Source organism: Cinclus cinclus, chromosome 2, assembly GCF_963662255.1.
Source record: "Cinclus cinclus chromosome 2, bCinCin1.1, whole genome shotgun sequence".
Lineage (NCBI taxonomy): Eukaryota > Metazoa > Chordata > Aves > Passeriformes > Cinclidae > Cinclus > Cinclus cinclus.
Window position 1 is genome coordinate 66211416 of NC_085047.1, and position 20208 is coordinate 66231623.

A 20208-nucleotide genomic window follows, 5' to 3' on the forward strand; every position below is an offset into this window, starting at 1 on the left:
AGAGTTCAACGGCTATAGTTGCAATTCATATGTAAAAATATATCAAAAACAATAAGAAGGATTATATGGCAATATCATTAAAAATTGTCAGAATTAGTAAAGGCTACTGTTTGAAATTATAATAAACTCAGTTGTAACTGAGCACATTAAATACATTGTAAGTCTTTACATGCACATACTACATTTTTCTGGATATTTTCACTGTCTTTCTTTCACTATTTCTTAAATAACTTGTCAGTCATATAGAGTTATATTATGGATATCTAGATTTCTGTCTACACATATGACAAGGCTGAAGGGAAGATCAACACCATGAATTAAGGACTAATTTTTTACATTGTTCAGAACAGATTTTTAATATCCAGTTATCATGCAAATAGTTTGCAGCAATTATGATCTTGCAGTATTGAGAACTATTATGCTGTTGTGATTTAGAAATGGTGCTCCTCACTGCAACTTTCCAAACCACTGACACTCTCTTGCTCCCCTGCTTTACCCTTCACCCTTCCACACTGCGGTGGGCTGGAGAGGAAAATTGGAGGTACAGAAGATAAAGGTCACTGGTTGAGATAGGAACAATTTGCTGGAAACAGCAATGAGGTAAGGACAGAAAGAGTAACAACAATACTAATGACAGAGGGTACAAGAAAGGAAACGATTCACACAGAACCACATCCCCCAAACCCCCACCGCCATCCCCAACAGACAATACCAGATGGATCCCTCTGTCACATTTACTTGACCAGAAAGAACCCCTTCCCCTTACAAGGGACCTTTCCCTCCCAGTCCTGGCAATGACATAAGGTTTTACAGACTATGTCCCACTCCTCACTACTGCAAAATAATTAACCTTATCCTGGACAGAACCAGGACAAATAAAAATAGGAATAATTTAAACATCCCTAAAACATACCCCCCTCCTCCCCCCCACCCCCAAAATACATAAAACATCTAAACAAAAGAAAAAAAATTTATTTAGTTGTCTGAATCCTAAGGACTGAAGCACTCTCTGAACTACCTAATCTACATCAACAGGACCCAGTAGAATCAAAATTCTACAGATATTTTTCTTCAAACGTTCCTTTTAGGGTGCTTTATCTCGGTGGAAAGTTGTAAATGTGTTTTCATATTCTCGATCCATAGAAAATTATAAGAAGAAAGTGAAGTAATTGAAGACTGGAAACACAAGAAAAAAGAACTAAATCATTATATAAACTGAAAATATGAAAAGCAATATTGAGAATAGTAAGTTGCAACATCTAATAGATGCAAAAATAATAAAAATAATAGATTAAAAATAATAACAAATTTTCTTGTGCTGTTTTTGGTTTTTTACTGGATAGAATTTTTAAGATGAGAAGTTGGGAAAGAATGACAAAACATCGATCGAGGACTTAAATGTAAGAACATCAAAACTGAGGGAAGTGGGTAATCCCACTGTGATACCCACTAAATTCAGTTTTTAGCCTATCAAAATCCAATCAATGCTGCCTATAATTGTTTATTTGTATCTGGACTTTTAATTCTACATGTATAAGATGTTGACAAAACAGAAAATCAAAGATTTATATGTGGTCATGGACAATATTAACCATGCTGTTAAGCTACTTTAACATAATTGAGAATTGGATCAAAACATGACTCGATTCTTTTTAAAATTACTACATTAAATGTCAGTAGGTCCCTAAAAATATAGATTTTTTTGGAATGAGTTTATAAACTATTACCTCCTGATAAAGTTTAAATTGTGTGCATAGAACATTTTAGAATAGCTTGGAAATGTGAGGGAACTAGTTTGTAGGTAGGCACTTAACCATAAGCTAGCTTAATTCATTTTAATTATAAAGTCATAAAATTTCATTGCGCTGCTCAATAAAATGATTTATAAGACAAAGTTTAATTAAGCCTGGTTCAACTGACATTAAATCCCATTATGAAAAGAAAATATAACTCTACCTCTTAATAGGAACCCACATTGAACTTTGCAGTAGCATATTAATGTAAAGACTTAATAGAGAGGCATTGTGATGGTGGAACACATAGAATTTAATTTTTTTAATATAACATTCCAAGCAGGAGCTTTAACTTCAGAACAACAATTTTAGATTTGATTAATGTTTTTGGTCATCTTTAATTTTTTTGGCTGCAAACATGCTTAAAGAGAACTTATTACAGCCTCTGTATTGATTGTAGAATCAAATAAAGTTTTCAGACAAAACACATAAGCTCAAATCTCTTTTTCTAAACAACTGGGCTTACATAAATTTCATAAAATAAATTTACTTCGGCATGAGCACAGTAGAAATTAACAAAGCTATATTATGTTATATATTTATATATAATATGGCATATATATTATAAACATACCATATATACCCATATATATAATATAAATGTCATATATATAATTCTAATTAATATGCAAAATCCAGATTTTTGATCTTCAGAGGTAAAAACTCTCTTCTTCAACTCATTAGCCTTTCTTGAACTTTAACAAATGAATGCTAAATCTTCCAAGATAACATTTTAATTCCTTGAGATTAATTTCATTTGGAGCAGTAAAGCATATTTCAATGGCTAGCTGTTTTACTGCAAGAGAAATAATTTCTCATTTACTAATTGTGGAAAAATATCCACTGGGTTTGTTTGTTTGTTTGTTTTTTATGTGACTAGTCTTCACTTTTGCACTTAAGGGAACAGTATACAACAGATGTCTGTGAGATCTTTTCAGGATACATTAAATAAATTTTAAATTCTCCTGAGATTAAGGTGCAGGATAGGATTTGAGGTACATGGTTATGGATTCACAGAATCATTATGGCTAGAAAAGACTTAAGATCATCCAGTTCAACCATTAACCTAACACTGGCATCTTCAGCACCAAACCATGTCCCAAGTACCATATCTAGATGTTTTTTGAATACTTTCAGGGATGGTGATTAGACACTATGATCACCCTTTCAGTGAAGATATTTTTCCTAATATCCAATTGCATTTTCCCTTGGCACAAGTGGAGGCCATTTTCTCTCATCCTGTTCCAGTGAAGTGCTTTCAGGAATGACTAGGTCCTCATAGGCAGATAAACCTTTATTATGACAACAAGGGTGCTGAACCTCTAAGCATGCTGAAGATTATGTGACAGAGTACTATGAGTCTCCAGGATCTGTAATTTTTGACTCTAATACTTTAAGAGGCTATATAGATCAGTCTTCACTATCTCATAAGTCTCATAAGATGCACTGGGCAGGTTCTGCGTGCAGCATTCATGCAGCCTTTCAGTGTTTTAATTAAGTGCAGTAGTAGATTTTTGCTTTTCATTCAGACAATGTAACTTACAGTGGAAAGTCTGAAAGTCTCTGAACCTGCTTGGACCAAGATGTGTCACTTGATTGCTCTTCCACTCTCTCAAAATGACCATGCAGTAACCACTGCTGTGGGGTTATAGCATTTCAATGCTACAACAGCTATAGCTGTTTCACTTCTAAAACTTTGTAGCCGTACACAAGGTTAGCATTAAATAAGCATGAAGTATCAGAACAGTAGAGCCATGTAAACAAAATAAATCTCTATTTAAAGGCAGATAAGTAATTGCCCAAGTATCCATGAGATTGTACATCATAGAAACATAAAGGCTCTAGTAAAATTAAATTATTACCAAATGGAATTTAATACCATATATCTTTATAATGATGTCATCACCACAATCAAATTAGGGGTTTTTTAATCTTAACTTGTAATGATCATTATTCCACACAGAATAAAATCATCTTGCAAAACCTAGTTTCCATTGATGTTTATTTCATTGATTTTACTAATCACCATTTATCAGTTATAATGAAGAACCAGAAAAATATTAAATCATTTCCTATATTGACAAAGAATGCCATATTCTGAGAATGCTCTTCAGAACTTGCTACATCAGAGTTACCAAGGAAGTAAAATGCTTAGTAGGTTTTTTTGGTTTTGGATGTTTTTGGTCTTATTTAAAATTTTTTAATTTTTTTGTGATTTGCATGCTTTGACATTAACAATTAAAAAAAAATAAAACCACATAAACTAATGACAAAAATAGATACCCATATACTAGACTTTCACTTAGTACATCACTAATGTCATAATATTTTAAACTCATGCTACTTTTAGATTACAATTTAAGTTGCTATAAGAGCATTGAAATAAATGAATAAATAGTGTATCAGATTTTCATATTAAATCATATTGGTAGTATACTTTCTGAAGTGATAAGACATGAAAGAAAATTTAGATTTTGGTCAATTCCCAAACTATTTCAGTCTGGAATTATTGCTGCTATGTTACATTGAATTAACACCTCTTGTTTTTATGCCCCATTTTCTATATCATCTGTGTATCATATAAGACTACACACCCTTTACAATACTGTGTAATTTCTTCCCTACGGAGAATGAACTTTTCAGTCCATTGTGAACTCCCATTGCACAATGATATAACCCAGGTGAGAAGGTTCCTAAAAGGCCTGGATGAGGATTTTATGGAACAGGTCCTAAGGGAGCTGACTTGAAAAGATGTCATCTTTGACATCAGACTGATGACCTGTTTCTAGTGGGGCTCCACATGACTCCATTTTTGGCCTTGTGCTCTTCCACTTCTTCATAAATGACTTGGACACAGGACTGGAAGGGACACTAAGCAGGTTCAAAGATTATAGAAAACTGGGAGGAGCTGTAGACTTCCTCAAGGGCAGGGAGGCCCTGAAGAGAGACCTTGGCAAATCAGAGGACTGGGTAGTCACTAGTTGCGTGAAGCTCAAAGTGCTGGATCCTGCACCTGGAATGGTTTAACTGTGGATGTACAGACAGACAGGGGAATTAGAAGCTGGAGAGCAGTGCCATGGAAAGGGACCTGGGGGTCCTTGTCAGTGGCAAGTTGAACACAAGTCAGGAGTGACCTGGCAGCCAGGAGGGACAACCCTGTCCTGGGGGCATCAGGCACAGCATCACAGCCAGGTAAGGAAGGGGATTGTCCTGATCTACTCTGAGCTGGGGCAGCCTCACCTCCAGTGCTGGGGGTGGTTTGGGGTGACGCAGTATAAGACATTAAGCTGTTAGAGAGCATCCATAGGAGGGTAATAAAGATTGTGATTGAGGGAAAGACTGTATGTGAGTGTCTGAGGTCACTTGGTTTGTTCAGCCAGGAGGAGACTGAGGGGAGACCTCATTGCAGTTACAACTTCCTCATGAGGTCTGGAAGAGGTGGGGCTGGCATTGATTTCTTCTCTGTGGTGACTAGTGACAGCACCCAAAGGAATAGACAGAAATTACATCAGGGGAGCTTTAGGTTGGATAGTAGGAAAAAGGTTTTTCACACAGAGGATGTTTGGGCACTGGAACTGGCTCCTCAGGGTAGTGATCAAAACACTAAACATGATGGAGCCCAAGAAGCTCTTAAGTACATGGTCTGACTCTTGGGGACTGTCCTGTGTAGTTGTACTAGATGATCCCTGAGACTCCTTTTCAACTTGGCATATCCTATGGTTCTGTTCTCTTACTTGAACTGGCCCAGATTGATTTATTTGTCACTGGAAAGGTTCACAGCACAATTTCAAGTACATAGCGGTAGAGATCAGTGCTGTGAATCATCCAGAGGCACTTTAGATTTAAAAGGATGCAAGTAACAAAAATACAGAATCACAGTGCAAATTGTCACAATGGTGCAGTATTGTATAGAGTGGTTACATACTGGTACTGACTCTGGTGATTTGTTTTGCTGTTACTTGTCTAAGACTTACCCCTAGCATTTCCCAAGTATGGAAAATATGAGTTGCCTCAGCTGTTTAAATTGTGCTGTTTCCACAGCAGGAATGCAAGCCTTCTCACAATTTTCTGGGTTTAAATTATAACACTTCAGGAAAGTAGCCACCATGACAATCTCAGTTTCTTACCCTCCTAGCACAACTTTTCCTTCTTTCCTACTGTACTGCTTTTGGCTGTGATGGAGCTCATTTTCTTCTTAATACCTGCCGCAGTTCTGCTTTTTGGACTCAGTATGAGAATAATGCTGATAACATGCTGATTTATGATAATGCTGATTTATGTAAGGTGAGCATATTTATGTCCTAATAGAGTCTCTGTCTTGTTTATGCTGATTACAGGCACAGAAGAGGAAAACAAGGAAAATAAAGGGTAGCAAGTCTATCAGGAAACTCACATAAATCAAATCTGATTAAAAGAAAACTGGAAATCAGAAGAAGACGTATGCCTTGCTGTTAAAGCATTAAGCTCTGGAAGAGTTTTCCAGTGGATAGAATGGCAACATGTCTGTTAGAACCAATGCAATAACATAGGATGCAGTTTACAAAAAGCAAGGTTGGAAAGGTCACCTGGTCAACCTCTCTGCTCAAGCAGGGTCATCCTAGAACACATCGCATGGGATTGAGTCCATAGGGTTCTTAAATATTTCCAGTGAGGGAGACTCCACAAGCTCTCTGGACAACGTGCTCCAAAGTGTGGTTACCTGCACAGTAAGGAAGTTCTTCCTCATATTTGGGGAACTTTTTGCTGACCAGTTTCTGTCCATTGCCTCTTGTCCTATTGTTTGACACCATCACCTTGACACTCTCCCTTATCATATTTTTATTCATTGATGAGGTCCTGTCTCAGCTATCTAGTCCCCAAAGCTGAACAGGCCCAACTGCTTCAGCCTTTCCTCACAGTAGAGATGTCCATCATCTTCAGAGACCTCCACTGGACTTGCTCCTGGAGCTCCAAATCTCTCCTGTAATGAGAAGCCCAGAACTGGAAACAGCACTCCAGGTGTGGCTCCACCATGAATAAGTAGAGGGGAAGCATCACTTCCCTTGACCTGCTGGCAGTGCTTTTCCTAATGTATTCCAGGATTCTGTTGGCCTTATTGGCCAAAAGAGCTCACTGCCATCTCATCAATAGCTTGTTGTCCATCAACCCCCTTTTCATGGCCTGAGAGCTTCTTTTCCAGCAGGTCAGTCCCAATCCTGTACTGGTGCACAGAGTTGTTACTCTCTAGGTGCAGGACCTTGTTTTGTCCTTGATGAATTTCAGACAGTTCCTCTCTCAAACCTGTCCAGGTCCTTTTGAAAGACTGCACAGCACTCTAGAATATCAGCAATTCCTTTCAGCTTTGTGTTAAACAGTTTCTCAAAGCAGGAAACTGCCTTGTAATTCCTTTCAGTTTTTGTTTCAACCCAGTTACCCTTCTGTTGAGCCTAATAACATCTGATTCACTGAAGATTGCTTCCTATAAAGGCACCAACTCAAATACATGCAGAGATGTGTAATTTGCTGCTTTCACGCTAGCTTTCATAAGCAATCATTCTGAACATTGAAATGTATGTCTAATGCCCCATTTGAACTTGTCTGTCTTCTACTCATATGTACTGGTCCTTATTATGAATGTTTCAATCTGATTAATGAGCCCAGTAGCACCAAAACTTAAAAGCCTCAAAACAATCTCTGGGTCTTTAATAACTCAAAGGGACTGACTTGTTATGGTCTTGCCTTTACAATTCATTCACAGTTCTGTAACTGTTGTAATGTTCAGGAGTGAAAACAAGATATTTAATCATTAACACTCTTCTTTGTGGTAACATCTAAAAATATGCTTGTAATCTCATAATCATTCACTGACTTATTCTGACCCTACTTAGCCTTGAAATGTGGTGGAATACAGCACACAGCAAGGGCTGAAAGCATACGCAAGATCATGTCTATAATAAAAGCCTCTACTTTAATAAATACTATAGTTAAGATAGTATTTCAAAAGGTAATTGGAACATCAGTCAGAGCACCAGAGTGATTTTTTTTTTGTATTTCTGTTCTTCAAACTTGAATTAAAAACAGGTAGCCATTAAAATCAAAATGCATTCATGGATAATTGCAAGATCATAGAGGAAAAATGCATTTACCTATGACTCTCCACACCATAAGAATTGCAACAATACTGTTTCTTCATTCTTCACTATGCATCTCTAAAGCTTATGTGTTTTGTGCCATGTCATGCATGCTGTTTCTGGAGAATGCTTCAGTTAAAGGTTTTTTTTTGTTTGTTTGAGGAGTGGAACATTTACAAATGGTAGTTTATGTTAGTATTTATCATACAGTAGTCATTTTAACTGAAACCAAATATTTAAACTATTGTATCAGAGACATATGAATGTTAGCATTTCTAATAATAAAGTAATATAGTAAATCACTGTATTGAAAAATTATATACCGGCCAAGACCAATCTAGAAAACAAAAAGCCCATCATAGGGAAAAGTCGAAGTTCAGGAAAGGCCTGAGTTATGTGCCCGAGTCATTCTCTGATATACTCCCTTTTCCATTGTTGAACTCTGATTCACCTTTTAACTAGCATCCAGCATAAACGGAAGCATTCCTGAGAATTTTAGTGTGGTAAAAAGATAATATATTTCAAATTAGAAAAACATCCAAACAAAAACATGGTTCTGAGAAGGAACCACCTCTCAACTGAAAGGGGATTTCCAAAGACTTCTGCACTATAAGCAAGTTTGAAGAAACCCATGTGATCATCACTTTCTGACATCACTTACAACATTCAAGCACAGATTAATGCTCAATAATCAGTATCATGGTGCAAATTCAATCCATATAGGCCCTCTTCTAGATGACTGAAATATTTGTACTTCACAATATTTCACAAAATAGAATGATTCACACAAAGATGTAAAGATGTCTGACCATTAACAATGGAATTTCCACACTGACTCCAACAAAATAATGGTATAGAACATAAACAAGCACTTTATTTAGGTTTTAAGTGATTGTCAAGATATAACACTGCTGAGAACTTGTCACATTAGGTTGTTTGATAAAACACTTTAAAAAACTATTAAGTGAATGCTGAAAATATATTCATCTACTGTGTAATCCCAAAAGACAAACTTCAGACTTAAATGAAATTGTAAAACATTTGTCATCCTGCACATAATATTGATTATACTGACAGTTATTCTTGTTTTATTGCTGCTTTGAAAATTACAGATTTGGAAGGAATAGACATTATGTTTCACTCTTTCCAAGACTGTAAATTAACATCAAATAATCTCATGCTGTCAACTAACTGTAATACACTTTAATTTCTTAGTGTAAGTTCTTTATTTGGAAAGGGAAGGAGGCAAATAGAACTTTATAGCTTTGGCCTGCTGTTGATAAGTTTAGATGATTTTTCATTAACCTGTGTTCAAGTTCATATAAATACAGAATCACTAAGGTTGGAAAAGTTCTCTAAAATTATTGAATTCCACCATTAACCCAGCACCATTGTGTTCACCACTAAACAAAATCCCCAAGAGCCATTTCTATGCACCTTCTGAACACTTCCAGGGATGATGATTCCACCACTTACCTGGCTAGCTTATTTCAATGCTTGAGCACTCTTTCACTGAATAATGTTTTCCTAATACTTGACCTAAACCTCCCCGGGTGCAACTTGAGGCCATTGCCTCTTGTCCTGTCACTTGGTACTGTGGAAAGAGATGAATCCCTTCCTCACAGCAACCTCCTTTCAGGTACACTGTACAGTGTGATAAGGTATCCCTGAGCCTCCCTTTTTCCAGGAAACCCACTTCTCTCAGACACTGCTCATAAGACTTGTGCTCCAGACCCTTTACCAGCTCCTTCTCTGGCCATGCTTTAGGTGCTCATTTTCCTTCTTGTAGTGAGGGGCCCAAAAGTGAACATGGTATTTGAAGTGGAGCATCACCAGTGTCCAGTGGGGCAATCCCTGCCTTGGCCCTGCTGGCCACACTATTGCTGATACAGGCCAGCATGGCACTGGCCTTCTTGGCCACCTGGGCACACACTGGCTCATGTTCAGCTGGCTGTTGACCAGAAGGCACAGGTTCTTTTCTGCTGAGGAGCTTTCCAGTCACTCTTCCTCAAGATGGTAGTGCTGAATGAGATTGTTGTGACCCAAGTGCAGTACCCAACACAAATAAACATTTTTTTTCCCCCCTGGAAATAAACAGAAAATATTACATGATATTTACACTTCAATTATGCTACCTAACATAGCAGAATAGAAGCAGAAACATTCTTTAAAATGAAGAATTTGGAATAACATGAGAATTTGTTCAATTTTTAGTAGTAGATCTTCTGATTCTCTTATGCTTTAGAAGCTACCAATTATATTTAAAATTGTATTTATTCAGATAAACTTATTGATAGCTGATAAAGTCAGCTATAAATTCAGATTTATAGCTGATAAATTCTTGCACAGAACTTAGGTATCTAGGTGATAAACAGTGTTTAAATGTTCATGGGACATAAAAAGGGCTCCATGGGCTTAGAACAAGAGGTGTATTTATGACCAGTGACCACATGCAATTTTGAAAATTATTAGAAGGAGTTTAAATGGTGAATATTCTATCTTCATGTATCACAGATTTTGAAAATTTGTGATTTAAGTGATTTCCTGTATGAGATGCTTAGGTCTTTGGTACATTCTCTTCAATTTATTTAAGAGCAGTTTGAATCTATTTAGGTTTTGCCTTCATAGAATCTCTTGAAGCCAACTACACAGTTTAAGCACATGCCCATAAAAGGTAAATACTCCTTTTGTTGTTGTTGTCGTTGTTTTACTTTTAAACCTGCGGCTCAAACAGATTTGATGAAATCTCCATTCTTGACTTGAGGGAAATAATATCCTATTCTCTCTTTCAATGTGATTTGTGTCTTAGGTGTTTCTTAAAGCCTCTCCAGTAAACTATTTTCTTCTTACTAAGAAAGATGCTACATAACAAATTCAACCTTATTTAAAATAAACAATTTTCAGCTAACTTTGAATTTTACTAAAAACTTGGAAGTGTTAATAAACTCTGGGAGTTCTTGTCTCTTCTCAATTTTAGTTAAATGCAAAAACAGACAGCAGTAGATACTGTTCTCCACTTCTGCTAAATTGTACGGCAATGTTCTGAATGAAAATGAATCAAAGTATCTGTATTTTCATATATGTACACTTTCTCCAGCAGGTGCTAGACAAAAGTCTTTAATTTTTTTTCAGTACCTCTGTAAGAGGTACTGAATTGTGCAATGCATTTCCAAAATATCTTCTGGATTTCACTTAAAAGAAAGATGTTTTTAGCAAGCATTCACTAAATATGTCAGTTGCAATACATCTCAGCAGGTCCTGATGCATGTAACAGATTAAGAATGTTAAGAATTAAGAACATATGTTTAGAACATATGTTATTCAAATACATTTTAGCTACCAAAATGTAAAAAAAAAAAAGTGGATTTTAATTCAGGATTTTATTCTACAGAATTCATTAATCTATTCTGATATGTATAAAATTTGTAATGAGAAAAACACAGTGTTTAAAAACCAGATTGCAAAATCCTTTCTGTGGATGTACACTGTGATAACTTCCATGAGGAAGCCATAGCAATACATTTCTAAGATTCACTGCAAATAGCTAAACTATCAGGTGTACTTCTGAATTAATTCTTAAGATAATATATTTCTAAAATTGTCATCAAAACCTAATTAACATAAAGTTTATGTACTCCCCTAGGAATCTCACAGCTCTAGCTCAGATTTTGTTTAAACCTATGCCAAGCTGTTTAACAAACATCATAATGAACTCTGTATTGGTTTTACAGCTGAATTAAAAACTGGTTTAAAGAAAGAGTTTGGTCTCTAAAATACAGATCCTCAAAAGAGTAGCAGAGAAGTTTAGCAATACTTTTAGTTCTTGTTCTGTGTGTCAGTACATGGCTCATGTCTTCAGAATCAAAACAATCAATGTATTCAGTCTTAAGAAAGCACAAGACTGATGGAAAATTGGTTGTGTTTGGAAGTTATCTTGTCACAGGTCCAATTCCAAGTAGAAGGAGATACTTCATAACAGTAGTGATTTCCACAGTTTTGGCAGTTATCCCTTATGTGAAGAGATTTCATGTACAAGTTGTTAGTTTCTAAATATGTAGCATAATTTCTGTGTGAAACACTAATTATTAACTCTACAGTAAGCTCATTACAGGATGTAATAGAATTTACAGTTTCACTCCTAGGATTATAGTTTTGGCTTTTTGAGCCACAGATATAGTTTTTATTGCTTTGACCACAAATTTGTCTGCAGAATGTCCTTAGTTTATAAAGTCAGCTGTCTAGAGGCTATTATTTAGTAATAATTTACAAGAATTACCACATTTCTTTTAAATTATCTTTATTTCAATTGCATGAGTAGCAAGTCCATAATTATAGCTATTATCAATTAAATTGTGTTTTTCATAATTGGAACTCAGTCAGTACTACCACAAATATATGTATACATAAACAAAGGCATGTGTATATGTGCATGTACATGCATAAACATACAATTAAATAGGACATTCCACTACAGGCTTTTGAATCTGATCTGAATCATAGCTCTGATGTCAAGAAATTTCTGCCGAAAATTGAAAATTGTATAATTTCACAAAAAAGTACATCTGAGTGTTATATGAATATTTCATTTTCCCTTGATTGCACAACAATGAAATGTAGGAAATTCAGACTCAATTGCATCAGGTTGACTGATGAAACAGGATGCTCACAGCCTTGTTGAGTCTAGCTTGGAATACTTCCAAGCAGAGATTCACAGCCTCTCAGAGAAAGCGGCTACACTGAGTACTACTCTCGCTGTGAAGACACTTTTTTAACTTTAAACTGCAGTTAGGACTGGTGCCCAATGTCCCCTCATTGTGCACCTTCAAGAAAAGAATGATTTTATCTCTTCCATAACCCCTGATAGGCAGCTGAAAATACCATCTCTCTTAGCTTTCTTTTCTTTGTGAATGCCCCCTCAGGTTCTCTTCACATACACTGTGCTTCCTGTTTCAGCTTCATAACTGGTTCAATTTGCTCATCAATTGAAATGTCACCAGCTGGAAAATGCATTCCATCATGGTATCGTGAGTAGAGGGGAGAAATAATTTCTTTCAATCCTCTGGCTAATGCACTCATATAGATGCAGCATGCAACTTCATCAGAAGAGAGTATTAAAAATTTCAGTAGAGGGTCCACATGTTAAAAACTGATAATGCTGACTTTAGCTGCATGTCATTCAGTTGGTTTGTAGACTGCGTGTTGCTCTCCATTAGGCAATCTGAAAACTTGCATAATAACTTTTTAAAAATAAAATCTTAGAGAAAAATTGTTCATTTAAAAATAGACCAAGATAAATTCAAAACATACTGCTATGTTTCACATGTGAAGCAGGAACACCGATTAACCTTTAGGAGCATTCCAGAAAATACAAAGCACCCTAGATGAAATTAAAGAAGAGCAAACAACTTCCCCCATTCTTGCAAACAACAGCAAAGCCAACAATAAACAACATAAAGCATCTGAGATATAAAAAAAGAAAACAGCTTTGACTCAGCTTGAATTTATTCATAGCAAACTACAATATTACTACATGCTGACTAAGAGGCCTTCTGTATGAATTAAATATGTGGAGAGATGAGGTACCAGCACCGTCTGGGTACATACTGGAAATTTAAGAAAATGAAAAGGATATAACTGTCTGAAAAACAGCTTTGAACTTTTAACTAGAAGTCTTAAAAACCTAGTTCAATGTAGGATACAGAAGAAGGGAATTAGACTATACTACCTTTAGGAAAGTCTTTAATGAAACACAAGTGAAACTATTAATTCTCATTAACCTTTGTATTTTGAGGAAAAGCAATTTCTTTACTTGCCTGACTGTGATAGCATTGTCCTCAGGCTTTACTGTATTTTGTTTAACCCTACTGCAAACAGCAGCTACAGTGGCTAGATATAACTGCTGAAAGGGTTTGAAGGGAGGGATGTTTCCTAAGTTAATGTTAGTAGTGCACAACACTTCACCTTCTGAAAAATTATATTACTGTTAAGCACAAAATATTGCTCTTACAACAATAAAAAAAAAATAAATGGACAGGTCTAGACCTATTTAAGACCTTGCATTAGGCTATACTGAACTACCAGAGCACTAGCAAAATATGGTTTTGTGAAACTGCAGATATAAACAAACACATTTTGCCAATTTACATTTTTTTTTTAAATTTAACTAGCAAAAACAGAAATCACAATTCAACTAAAAAATTGCAATAGGAAGTGATACATAAAAATCCCAGAGGTAGCTTAGTTTCACAAATGGAAAATATTCTCTGCAATTCTATTAATCATCACTACACAAGAACAACAGTATTTATGACAAAAGGTACAGCATACTGGTGAAACTTTGTATTTAGAAAGATCAATTTAAATCGTAAGAAGTTTAAAATAGCATCTCAGAATTGTCAGGACCTCAAAATAATACAATGAAAATAGTTGAAAAATATTTTGATTTTTAACAAAATGTCTTTTTGGTAGGATCTATTTTATAAATCACATTAGATTGATTTCTTGAACAGCCTTGTCTAGGCAACTCATTTCCAGTAAGGAAGACTATAGAATTCTAACACAGATGTAAAAAATAAAACATAATAGACATTGATGGAAATGTACTGATGAGAGAAGGTTCAGAAAGAGGAGTTGAGTTTCATACACATTTTCGTTATTAATTTATCAAAATATACAAGCCTAATTAACTAATTGCTGAGCTAAGATAAAAATAAAAATAAATGTTATGACCTCCCAAAGACTAGTTTTTATAATTAATAATCTAATTAAGATGCAATCACAGAATTAGGTGGTAGAACTTAAGATTTGTTTTTTGTTATTGACACTAATGGTGATAAAATTATCCAGTGGACACCAAAGCTTAAGCTCTGCTCCAAGACTGAAGACTGTTTCCATAACATTAATAATTAGTTAAATAATAAAAAAAATTTGAACAGCATTCCTTCACCTGCAAATAACCACCTTTAATCTTGCACAGAATACTCCACATATCTGATTAAATTAAAATTAAATTTCGTATCAATTCAGAAACGAAAATTAAACACTGTCAAAGTAAAACCAAAACGTTTTGGTTGTGCCATCACATTAAAGCAGCACCACCTAGAACAGATCACAATCTAAAAGATAAGAAAAAAAGTTATGAAACGCTAGGAAATAAGTTCTTGTTTACATTTATCTCTTAAATGCACATTAACATGAACTAATGAACAGTGTTTTGTCTCTTGCTAAATAAACCTGTATGTCTCCTTCTTAAAGCTTTCCCAACCTAGGCACCTCTAATCTCAGCAGGCTAGAAATCAGTCAGATGAAATTTGCATAATTATAAAGCATATACCATTTGTCATACTGAAAAAAAATAAAAATAAGATATAGGCTAAATAAATACAAATGTTAGCTAATGCCTAGAATAAAACAAATCTGAAAAATGTGTAATTATTTTATATTTCTTCTCTTCTTATTAACAAGACTGCGTTGCATAAAGATATATAAGGGATATATAATGGAAATTAAATGGAAATGAAAAGAACATTTTTTGTTCTAAACTTAATCAGTGGAGAAAATGTATTATACATGACAATGTTCATACCTCACTTTTCCCACATAAATCCATGATAGTTTTCCTATTATGAAAGTGGATGAGTGAAATTATGACTTGCCCCCTAACAAAACAAATAAATGCGCTGAATAAATATTAAATCACTATAGCAAATAAGAAATCACTGCTTACTTAGCTAATGAAAACAGAATAACTATCCTTGTTTATGTGGAACTGTACACACCACTTTTAATTTAATGTCTTTGTTTGAAAGGATGAACTTTTCCACTGAAATTTGAAAACACTGAAAATAATTTAAATACTTTGACAACTTAAGTATCTGGTCTCCAGAGCACAACAAAGGTGCCTGTTGTTGATGTTTAGGATTTCTACATTTACAAAATAATCTAAACAGCGAAATTTGAATAGTTGTAGTGGTGCAGCTACATCTGGCAAGTGATTGGTCACATATCCCTCATCTAGATGCAGGAGATGAATGAACCATGAGCAAGAGAATTACCCCTTGAAAGGAACAAGTGGTGCTCACTCATCTCCATAAATAAGAATGTGGAAGCCATATTTTATATAATCATTAAAAAAAATTGTTTCATATTTTAATCTCTAAGTAGTTATTGTTACACTGAGACTGAAGACAGATGACATTTAAATATCCTTTGGAGAACCTTCTATTTCTCCATCGATGACAGAGTAGGCCTGGAAACCAAGCTTAGATGAGGTAACCAACATTAACATAACCAAGTCATGAAAGCTAACTCTGGCTTTTCATTTATATTCTGAATTTTAAAAGGTGAAAAATAAGTGTTCACTGGTGCAAGTACAAATTCATTGATGAACTAATATTTTTTTTCATTATTATTGGGATAAGGCTATTCATTACTGACAATTATGTTTGCAAGGAAAAATGAAAATGAGATGTGGGCTGCAAGCATTTTTTTAACGTCACGTCGTTTATTTAAACATATCAGAAGTAGCAGGACATTTTGGTCGTCTAATGTTGTCTCATTTTCTACAGTGCTTTTCAGCCCCAGACACAGTGTTTTAAGGACATTAGTAGAAGCAAAACACAAAAATAAGAATCATCATTGTTTCTATTAGTTTAATAATAAGCCAAATTTGCTATCTGAATTCTGTAAAAGGATTGAAGTTCTGTTTAAATGATGCTGCATATTGTACACATTTTACCTGTCTCTATTTTCAGATGGAAAAATAAATTCCCAAGTATGCAAGAAAGAAAAAGGAAGCTTTTAGGTATTCTTAGAGCAAACCACCTGGATGGATTGTCTTTTATAAATTCTCCCTAGAAACATTTTACTGTAAACAAATCTTGCTATTCTTTCTTAAATGAAAAATAATCTTTCTTTATTCTCTGTTTATTGTTCTTTATTATCACTGGGATACAATGGCAGCAGTTAGAAGTGTTGCATGTCAAGTAAACTACTTACCATCCAAATTTAGCCTTGGATATTTTCTAATGTGTAACATGTAAGTAGCTCATTTCTCTAATCAGAAATCAGAAATACTTACATTTTACTTATATAAATCAATCCTTCATTCCCTAGATAGCCAGCATCCCTATGGGAATTTACATGAATTCACATATTTCTGTTCAGGTTTTTTTATTCCATATATTAAAGTATTTTTCAAATTAAGTAAGATATATAGTCAATTTTAGTTTATTATTAAGTTTATTTAAGACTACACGAGTTATTAGTTATGTCACATCTTCACAACACTTGACAACAAAGGCCTCAAAAGAATGGTTAGATATTAGGAAAGGGTCCAGAATCACTGGAGGACTGAAGTAAATTCCTTGCATCTTTAGTAGGCACACTGCAATCAACTATTATCACTCCTCTTGACTGAACTACAACATATTTCTGCAATGCAACAAATTCTATGCATCTCCTGCAAGAAGTCCTTTATCTGTGGTGACCAATGACAGGATTGAAGGGAATGGCCTAAAGTTGTGTCAGGGGATGTTTAGGTTGGATGTCAGGAAAGGTTTCTTTACCCAGAGTGTGGTTGGGCACTGGAACAGACTCCCTAGGAAAGCAGTCACAGTACCAAGCCTGACATAGTTCCAGCAGTGTTTGGACAGTGCTCTCAGGGACATGGTGTGATTCCTGGGAACGCTGCTCTGCAGGGATGACAGTTGGACTTGATGATTCTTGGGGGGTTTCCATCTCAGAATATTCTATGATGCCCTGAAAAAAAAATCCACTGCCTCTAAGCTTTAGCTTCCTCCAGAGCTAAGGAATTTCTTACCTTTTCTGTGGATTCCTTGTTAAGCAAAATTTCTCTAATGACATTCTAAACTTCTAAAATGTTTCCCCTGCTGAGCAATATGCTAAGAGAACTTGGCTTTTGTCCCACACAATTCCCCTTCACTCAGTTTTCAGTATTCATGACTTAACAAAATGGCAGCCTGCTCCTCTGTAGCACCATTTTAACAGGATATGTCAAGCACTAACAAGGAAAAAAATAGATTAGCATGACACAGATATTTAGAACAAAGGCAGGAAAACCAGTTAGGTCATTAATCTAGGGTTGTTTTGTATATCAAATATATTCTACATATACAGTTCACCAATTACTCTGTGACTAAGAATAATTTCTGCTTTGTCTCAATTTTGTTCAAACCTATTCAGTCTTGAGATGAAAATACTTTGAAATGGAGAATTCAATGCTTTTCTCTGCAGTTATCCCAGTTTGTTCCAGTGTTTAAGCCATCTTGTTGATGGAAAAGTACTTTATTTCCAATCCATCTACACTGAATTGGCTCTTGCTAAGATTTCTCTACTAGATTAAAGAGCTCTTTAGTTCACACTAGTTTCTCCCTGTGGAGATACACTGTCATCAAGAACCTCATCTTCTTTTCTTTTTAATAAGCTGAAACAGCCTGAGCACTCTAAGATACTTATTGCAAGACATTTTCTCTTGTCCTATAATCCTGTGTGTCTCCCCTCTTCACACCCTCCAAATGTCAAGTGCTTTTGAAAAATGGTGACATGCGAATTATACAAAATATTCCAAAATCCACCAATGCATCCAGAGATTTGCTCTTTTTTTTTTTTCTTTTCACAGCACCAGACTGACACAGAAAGGAGTTCTTTATCCTACATATATATGTACACATATATATATGTTCATATATATGATATTTGGGTATACATCTATCTATCTAAACATAGATTTATATGTATATAAATATATGTATGTAAAAAGACACATACATATACTTGTATCGCTAGCGTATATTTTGAACTCCAAGTTTTACCTTAATCTTAATTGTGCTAAGTTTCCTTTCAAGCATTTCAGTTTTCATTGAAGCACATCCTGCTCTGGTCTACATGTGGGAAACTAGTGTAATTATTATAAGCAAATTCATGTTGCTGTTAAGTTTCATGACACTTTTACAATTAGTGGTTGATACACCCACCATCTCACTCTAATTATACTGTTATTTTCTTGATTTAGCGAATAAAATCCTAATTTTTTTCCCTTTTGTTTGTTGAAAATTAATAATTAAATTTGCTCTTGGCACTTTCCACTGTATGTCTGCATTTACTGATTTTTACATTTTCTCTACTTTTTCATTACTTGTATTTTCCTAGCTCATTTTTAAGTTGCTTTGTAGGTTTGTGTTTGAGGAAATTATTTATTTTGTTTGAATCCCCTCTGCAAGCATTTCCCCTCTTTCTGGGAATGTGAGATCTAAGTATTTTTATACCAAATTTTATGTTATACTTTTGATTTTAAAGACCTAGATCTCCTCAATATCTTGTTTTTTAATAACTATTCGGTCAAGTTGACTAATTTATTATAATATCTTTTTTATTTTCCCAATCAAGATTGTTAAGTGCTACCCATTTTTTGTTTATCCTTCTTTTTATGTAAAGTCACATGAATCAATTTTATCCTTGAGATCCAATGGCTCAATGATGCTTTAAAATCATAAGGTCATGACGTCATGAATTTGCTCTGGTTTATTAACTATTTGGTAAAGAAACCTGGCAACTACTATCTCCAGAAATGACTGGCCTCTGCTTTTATTAGCAATATTTACTTACTACATTTTTTACATCTTCAAATCTTCCATAAGGACAATCCCTCATAAAATCTTTCACTTTTACAACTTGAATGACAACAGTATTTAATTAAAAATCTACTTCTACAGGTCTCCAACAGACATTTTTCAATATTTTAATATTCTTCCATTTTCAATTTATCAGAATTTCTTTGATAAGTGCTAATTCTTACCATTTACCTGCCTGCCACTCCATTTACCGCTACTAGTTTTCACTTTGTTCCTTTAATGAATAAACCATATGATCTCATACTTCTGGAAGATATTCACAATAATCAGCTTGCTGCTATCTGTATAAAATCCAGTTTCACACATTAAATAAAAACTTCTCCAGGTAGCTGCTCTGTCTTAACCTGAGTACATAAGTAATTACATATCACTATGATATTTCTTGTCCCTTATGGTTTCCTGTGCTCTAGCATTCTTCTCTTGGTCCTTCTTACTTAAAGTATCATTTCAAATTCAGACCCTCCATTCTTCATCTTTTTTTCCCCAAGGTATGTAACTATCTCACTTGTGGGCACATTAAAAATAATGTTAGGGTTAAGTAACCAACCCAAGAAATTCCCCTGGCTGGTATTTCTCATGAATGCTCTGACAATCCTTTTATCTTTGACAGATTTTAGACTTTTAAATTTATTAGAATTGGGTATCATTTTGTGT

The 20208-nt window shown here is 34.8% G+C and overlaps 1 protein-coding gene across 2 annotated transcripts in view; it reads right to left on the reverse strand.

Moving 5' to 3' along the window:
- Positions 1–20208, reverse strand: part of KLHL1 (kelch like family member 1) — a 173813-nt gene that overhangs the window by 61671 nt on the left and 91934 nt on the right. The gene's annotated exons all lie outside the window — the stretch shown is intronic.